The sequence below is a fragment of the Xiphophorus hellerii genome, chromosome 17, assembly GCF_003331165.1.
Source record: "Xiphophorus hellerii strain 12219 chromosome 17, Xiphophorus_hellerii-4.1, whole genome shotgun sequence".
NCBI classification, from domain to species: domain Eukaryota; kingdom Metazoa; phylum Chordata; class Actinopteri; order Cyprinodontiformes; family Poeciliidae; genus Xiphophorus; species Xiphophorus hellerii.
In genome coordinates this window covers 5,422,692-5,430,700 of record NC_045688.1, presented here as the reverse complement: position 1 = coordinate 5,430,700, position 8,009 = coordinate 5,422,692, and the positions used below count along the sequence as shown (strand labels likewise).

General features: G+C 39.6%; 1 long non-coding RNA gene across 1 annotated transcript; it reads left to right on the top strand.

Moving 5' to 3' along the window:
* The first annotated feature begins 230 nt into the window (after positions 1-230).
* Positions 231-5,192, top strand: LOC116736520 (uncharacterized). Its single transcript, XR_004342598.1, has 3 exons — positions 231-1,031; positions 2,630-2,681; positions 4,381-5,192. It is a non-coding gene; the product is annotated as an uncharacterized LOC116736520 (long non-coding RNA).
* Positions 5,193-8,009: the final 2,817 nt, after the last annotated feature.

The following is an 8,009-nucleotide window of genomic DNA, read 5'->3' as shown; positions in this document are numbered from 1 at the left end:
AGCTTAACAGCCAAATGCAATTTGTTTACCCGTTTAGCTGTACTGCATGTCTGTCAGATCAGTTTTTTTCCGGGAAAAATCTGTAAAGTCTGTGAGATCTGTACGGGTCTCTAAATTGATCATAAGATCAGAAGTTTTCCCTCTTCCTGTGATTCCGTTAAAACCCCGGGAGATGAAAGCAGCGTTTTAGATCGTCACACTGTCAGGAAGGAGACGTAGTGGGGAATGCTAAGGAAAATGATTATTTAATGCTAAAATACACTTAATCTTCCCACATGTGTTAATCACTCGTATTTGAAAAAACAGGCTTTGGGTGACCTTTCGAAAGAGGCCCGAGGAGACAAGCAGACGCCTTCAACTGTTTGTTTAAGAGCATACAAAAGCCATAAAATTAGCATCTCCATGGAAACGGCAGCTGGAATGTGGTAGGAAGAAACTCCAGGAGAGTCGGCGAGATTTATAACAGGACTTCGGTGCGGGGGATATTCGTGCAGGACTGGGGGTTTCCCTCCGATTTGCTTGGACAAAAAAACAGAGCACCTTCGAGGCTGAACCAGGTCTCTGATTGGTCAAAACAACAGAACGCCTTTTTTGCATATATTAAATAGGGAAACACCCTTTTGGTTTATAGTTTCAGGTCAACACCGGAGAAGGGAGAGTTTTTTACCATCTTTTCTCCACGTGGGCGCCTTTGTCTGTCTCTGTGTTCGTTTGTCTTCCCTTGTGTGTTTTTATTTTCATGAGAAAATGCATATCTCTGTTCCTCTGCAGCTTTGTTGTTCATTGCTTTTTATGAGATTAAACTCTGTATTTCTGTGACGTCATCGTGCCTTGCCTTCTCCTTGCCAGCGTGATGTCATCCGCTCGCGACCCGGCTAACAGGAGGAGAGGAGAGCCATGCCTTTTCCAAAATTAAGCTAACCTAATAACTTTCCTTCCTTAACAGGAACCAATTCAAGACAACTCCTGGTGTGCTGGAGGGATGATATAAGACGTCACTGGGGAGGAACTGTGACAGGAGTGTTGTCAAGGTCAGTTGATATACAGTTAATATGAACTAGCATTACTGCAGAGTATACTATATTACATAGAACCACCTTTTTAAAAACACCTGGGTCAAAAATTGAGGAATAAAAGATAGTAATAGTTTTCTTTTGCTTTTGTTTGAAATGTTTCCCATCACATGCCGTTAAACATTAGTAACAGTGATGCATTGTTCATTTAGATTTGTGTTTTGGAGACAAAGTAATTGAGAAAAATCAGATTATGTTAGATCAACACAAAGGATTATGTTGCTGGGTCAAATCTCAAGCCGGTGCTTGGTAATCCATAACAGATTACATTTTAAAAGGAGCCAGTATCATGGGCGGATGGATCTGCAGTGGAGATTGGAAGCAGTTTGGAGATGAGGGCCCTGTCAGCAGGACTGCAGGAGAAGATGATAAAAATCGGTTCCGACCGCGCTCAGTTCTCACATCCACCTCCCACCCAGTGTCTGCATCTTCCTCACCATTATGAGTGTAGTGGTGGGATACAGCAAGGAGCAGAGCAGTGGGAGCGACGGGGAAATAAGATGTGAAAAAGAAGAAAAACAGATATCAAGACAATTTTTCTTTTTTTTTAAGGAACCTGCTCTTGTTGGTGGGTGGTGTTTTCGTGTATTAAAAGTAACTTTATTTTTCTAGTTTGGCAAAAACACATTTAAGAGTACCATACTCCAGATGCAGATGCCGTTATTGAATTCTGCAGTGATATCCGTTATAGTTGACCTGAATGGTCACTCACTTTTTTTTTTTCTTCCATCACAATGTCCCCACACCTATTTGAGCTGTAGTTTCTCAGCCACTAAATATGCACTTTAAATAAGATGTCCTCCCAAATATTGCAGGAAAGCATTTCTTTATTGCACATATTGATTTTGCTTTTTCAATTACGACTCACTATACTGTGCTACGGCAGTATATTTTATAAAAGTTGAGCTGTTTCCTCAAGATTGAGGAAACAGATTTAAAATATGCATAAAAGTGCACTTTGGCCTAAGTGTTTTGTTTTTTATGCTTTCAGAGATATGCATTTATGTAGGCGAATTGTAACAAAATTTTAAAAACCTTCTTTTTTTTTAAATCATGTTGCCCACGGAGATGAGGTGTGATTTTTGAGCTGACTGTGGGACAGTAAAGCAGATCTTTAAGATCTTTATCCTCACAGTGTTGCTGAGGTATCCGTGGAAGTTCATGTGTGTTTTGTGGACATGTAGATGGTTTACGGCTGTGTTTTATGAGAGGTTTTGTGTTGGGAGTGCTGTGGAAATATGGAGTACTCAGGAAAATTTTAAGGGATGTCTGGTCCCTGTGTATTCCTTGTGTTGCTGGGGATACAGATTTGTCTGAGCTTCTCTACCAAACCCGTTGCCTGCGACCGGATCTCAGAAAAGCGACAGACACTAGCTAGATGGATGAAAACAAGAATTCACTGATCACAGAAGAGTTGCAGTCTCTGAGTGTCTCATTCCTAATTGTTTTCGTCATGTCTAACTTTGGTTCATTGTATTTTGAATATTGCATATCCTTTCAGTGGACCAGATCTTATTTGCAGTGTCACTAAACAGTTCTGATTATCTTATTCGTAGTTAAAAGGGAGGAAATGAGGCTCCGTCGCCTGCCAGCTTGGGACTGTAGTCTGTAAGTAAATTAAGTTGATGTTTTTACCCCGAGGCTAAAATTAGGACGCGCATAACCGCATGAAAAGTATATTGTTGGAATCATGATTACATAATTCTGCAACATTCTGAACTCAATTTCTCAAATGACGCTGCCTCTAAAATGCATCAGGAGAAGTTAGAGTGGGCTGCATGCTTGACTGCATTTGTGAGCTTGTTCATGCATTCCCTGTTCGCGTATACAGTTATGTTCGTCTCTCTCTCTCTCTCTTTCATGATTCAAATGCAAGTTTGCAAAGATTGCGGGTAGTTTGGGACTTAATGTGGCTTTCACATTGGATTACGATCACGTCAAACTGCCCCTCCAAGGATGACGCATACACCATCTCTGTCACACATAAAAATACAAATGTATTCAAACACACCACTGAAGTCAGTTGTACTCAATTGCTTTAAGCTAAAATGTCGGAAAGCAGGACTTTGAATAATTTTCATCCTGGGAGCTGTTTTGCTCAGAAAATTATCTATTTATTGAACTATCCAAGACACATTAGTGGAGCAGGTTTCAAACTATAGACAGCTGGCCAAAAGGGAGATGCAGCTGCACAGAAAAGGCAGCCATAGGAAAGCTGGTGTAACTTAGGGTTAAGAATTAGGATGGGTCAGACTGAACAACATTCATAGACTTTGTTTCACAGTTCACTGGTAAGACCTGGAGTCATAGGTCACAAAGGTCAGTGGTCACACGCAGCAAGACAGAATGTTTTATGGGTGGGGGGGTGAGCTGCCGGTCAGCACCTGGTAAGATCCAAGGAGGGAAAAAGAGACCTTCTTCAAACCCTCTGAAGAAGGTTCAGCATGTCATCTGCGTCATGCAGACGACATGCTGACGCAGTCGTCATGTCGTCTGACTTGGAAGAAAAAAAAATTTACTTGGTTAATGTAAATCAACATAAAAACATGTTTTGAAAAAAAAAAAATTGGATCCTTTTAATATTCAACTTAACAACCATACTCACCTGAATCACGTCGGTTGTCATATTTTGATTGGATGTATTGTAATTGACTCTTCAGTTGTATCGTAATGCGTGTATTGATTCAACCAAGTATACTCAGTCTAACAGTCCTTCTTATAATCCATCATTTTGAGTCCAACCTGAAAACTTGAACAAGTGAAGTTTCCATTGAACTTCTGTGCTGCAGTAAACTGTTGGTACAAAAGAGATGCTTCTGTTTGTCCAGATGTCTGCCTTTCTGCAAAACTGCATTTATTTGGATTACCTCTGACTGCAGAGACAGTGGTGTCTTGCTTGGCTCTGCCATTGTCTGCAGACAACTGCTTGTGACCTGCTTAGGCTTCATGTGACGTCTGCTTGGCTGTTGTCTTGATGCCCACCAAATCCATTTACTGCAAATTCTACCCACCTGCCGTCTCTTGCCGTTTTACATTTCATTTATGTGCTGGAATTAATTTGTTTTTCTGTCAAATTATTTAGTATGCATTTTTTGCAATCGTTTCCAACATAACACTATGAACATAATGATGGTTCAGTAGCTTTCTTTCATATGTGCTTCCTGTGTCCACACATTCGCGTAACTGAGAAATGTGCAACATAAATGTGATTTTTATGTGTGCTCATGTGGCTTTATTTGCATATTCCATATTTATGCCGCAGCATGCAAATCAGATAGGCAGCATCTATCACATTTCTCTCACACAGGGAGAGGGTGAGCAGAAAGAGCCTGGAGACGGGTCGTACCTACAGCTGCACAGGACACCTGTCTCCCCTGTAGCTCTGTCGCCGCTCTAAAGCCACGCATGTACACGTCATCCGGAGCACACAATCTGACAGTCTGCTCAGCGGTAATTCCTTCTGTCTCATCACCCCCCACTGACTACCAAGAACCTTCAACAAAGGTGAAACGGAGCATCATGGGGAGTTAAGAGAAACCGCATAGCCTTTCATTCAGTTCTAGTTGCTCAATAAGAGATCATGTTGTACTTCAGGTCATTACTTTCACCAATGCAAGATGCACGCTTTTGAGCGGTTGTGCCGAATAGTCGATGCGTGGTCACATGGTTTTGAGACGTTCGTATTTGCTCACACCTTTCACACCTGTGGACACTCTTCCCACTTCAAGATACATCAAGCATTCTCCATTTCTTCCCAGCAATTTGACAGTCTTTGAATTGTTTTTTTGTTTTTTTTTAGAATTGCACAAATGTACTTAATTCTGCACCATGTCTGATGAATTCTCCTCAAATGTATTCATGCAGCCAAAGCATTCATTGATACAAATGATGTACAACTAAAAATTTTATATGTGTAAAGCTGAAAAAAACATCATTTAATAGTAATAAAATAATAAACCATAGGAGGAACAATGATTTAAAATCCTAGTTTAATAATAATAAAAAAAAACTTATATTGTTGAATATTATTATGATGATATTCCTTATGATTACAGGATTTGGACATATTGATAGAGAATTTTCATAGTATAATAAACAGAGTCTTTATTGGTGGGTTTATTTTGTATTGGTGTCATTCTGTTCTGCTATGAAAAACGTTTTGCATGTTCATACAATTAGGATTGTGCTCCACAGTTTAGGCAATGGTACTTCATATGGCCACGATGCTGAAGTTTGTATCTCATTCAAACTCATATTTAAAACCACTGTAAAAGTTTGGAGTAGTTTTGTTCCAGGTTTTGCTCTTTCTCCTTGTGCTCCAGTACAAAGTGGTGTAACATGATCTAAGCATTAACACCATCATTTAATTCCTTCAGTTCCACTTCTTTTTCTCCTCTGCACCATATAATTACATTTCTTTCCATTAGACACCTCACACACACACCACACCCTTGTCTCAAGGCAGTAAATGTCAGACTCATCACTTTAATTAGGCACCACTGATTTAAATATCCTTCATATCACACATTTAGTCTGCTGTAATAAAGAGCCTGAAGACAATAAACTTCCACTGCCTTTCACACACCTAAATGATTGTTTCTCACTTTCATGAAAGAGCCTCTTTTAATTAGACTGTTATATTAATTACATTTGTGTCACACTCGATTAGCTGTTCTCCGTGATTGTGCATCATAACATCGTTTCAATATCAGTTAGAGGATTTTTTTTTATGTTTTTTTTTTTTTTTTTTAGGGAGCAATGTTTACTTTGCTTTTCCTCTTTGCATACCCTGTATGCATCCTCAGTCCAAAGGTCACTGGATAACAAAATCATTCCTGGGACTACATAATAATTGGCTTATTCATGAACTTCCTTAAATAGAACCTTTCGGAGCGCTGTCACTCAACCGCTTCCATTCACATTTCTCTCTCTATTTCCAACTGTCCTCTGAGCAAGGCGTTTTATTTATGGCTCAGCATTTATGTGGAATAGATTCACTTTGATGATGCAAAGCTCCAGTGGAGAAGACTTGCCATCTATTTTTGTGCAAAAGCACATGGGACTCACGTGCCGGGTAATAAAACGCCCTTGATGTGTGCCCTTTGTCTCGCAGCAAGAAAAAGCCGCACATGCATGCATAATAGGAGGGAAACTATTTTGAGATTTTTTTTTTTTCTGTTCTTTTGACTGTTACTCATTTGCCTGCTGGTGGAAAATAGATGTGAATCACTCACTGCGGCGACTCTCCAACTTCCATTCACTCTCGATGCTCCAAATTCTTTTGTTAGTCTGCTCTTATTTACTCCCATGTTTTTATATGTGGTTTTTTTCTTATTATTATTATTTCTGTCATATGTTGTCCTTCAGTTTAGTCAGAAATAGAATGGACTTTGCTACTGAATATTGCGTACTGGGCTCTAAATCCTTCAGAGCCTCTTGTTTGTGGTTTGACGTAATTCGACTTGGAGAATTTGAACAAAAACCTAAACAGCCACTGATAATACGGGGCAGGTGCGTCTCAGTAAATTAGAACATCATTATAAAGTTTAATAATGTTTATAATTATTTGGGATAGTCGCTATATGAGTCAGTTAGGAGTGATATACAATGTATGTATTTTTTTATAACATCTGAATGCATTTTCTTTGTTTTTTAGTGATTAAGACTTGCAGCAACATTTTCAAAATGCTCCAAAGTATTTGTTTGGATACATTTTTATTTCCTTCATTAAAATGGAAATGACAAAATAAAACCGACCCACTGCAGAAACTATGCAGAAAAGTTTTCGCTTCAAACCAAGTCTCAGTCATGTTTCATTAACGTTAGATTTGATTCACCAATGAAACCAAACTCAACTATAAAATCTAGAGCTTGATGCTCTGCATGACCCAGACCCTGCAATCCACAGCGCTGCAATGTGGCAAGGGATTATCACTGTTGATGCTGAGTTTTGAGGGCAAGCTGGAGACTGAAGGTGCTGCCAGTAAGCCTCTTTAACCTTTATCAGACTGTGGATAGCATCTCAGATGAACTCAAAAGACAGAAAGAAAGAAGTGAGAGGAGTGGGAGGGATAACGAGAGTGTTAAATAGAGTAAAAGAAAGCAGCACACAGTTTGTTGTAAAGCATGTCTCCCTCAAGGAATGAAAAGTTCATGGTTGACAATAAAACAGAGATTGTGTGGGTAGTGAGTACAAAGTCAATGAATAGCCTCTTGTGTTTGTATAAAAAAGCCAAGTCCTGTATAGCTCGTCCATTATGTTGAAATGTTTTCCTTTTTTTTTTTTTTAACCCTTAGAACACTATCTTTATTTTGTTCTACTCCTGGCCGTTTAGTCTGGGTGGCTGTCAGTCTATCAGTCTGGTCTCCTCGTTTCACCGCCCCTCTGCTTCTGCGCTGGACTGATAAGAAAGTGGCTGCCCCGTTTCGGAGGAGAAACCATGGCAACGTATCAGCCACGTGTTGACATCGCAGCGCGTTAAATATAACTGCTTCTCGTGCCATACAACTACTTGTTCTGTCGTTGATCCTCGCTTGGCTATAAATACATGCTTTCCTTCCCATAATTGCAGCTCTAACAGGCTTGTTTGCTTGGAGGCAGGTATAGGAAATGTCTGGGAGAAGTGAATGAGTGCACCATCCTGCAAATCTATCTGCGTTTCAACACTGTGAATGTATACGTTCGCGGCTCATCAGTTTTTCTCATTACAAACCCAATTAAGGAGTTCAGTGGAGATCACAAAGCTCTTTGAGATTATCTCATTAAGGACTTGCCTCAGAATGACCTCCCATATAACAGACTATAATGGTCTCGCAATGCAATTTGATGTTTTAACGTTTTGCTCTAATTAACAAAATGCACGACCAGCAGACTTCCTGTTGCAATTTAAAGAAATTGTTGGTTTCATTGGGGAATACCTAAAGTTAGATCATTGT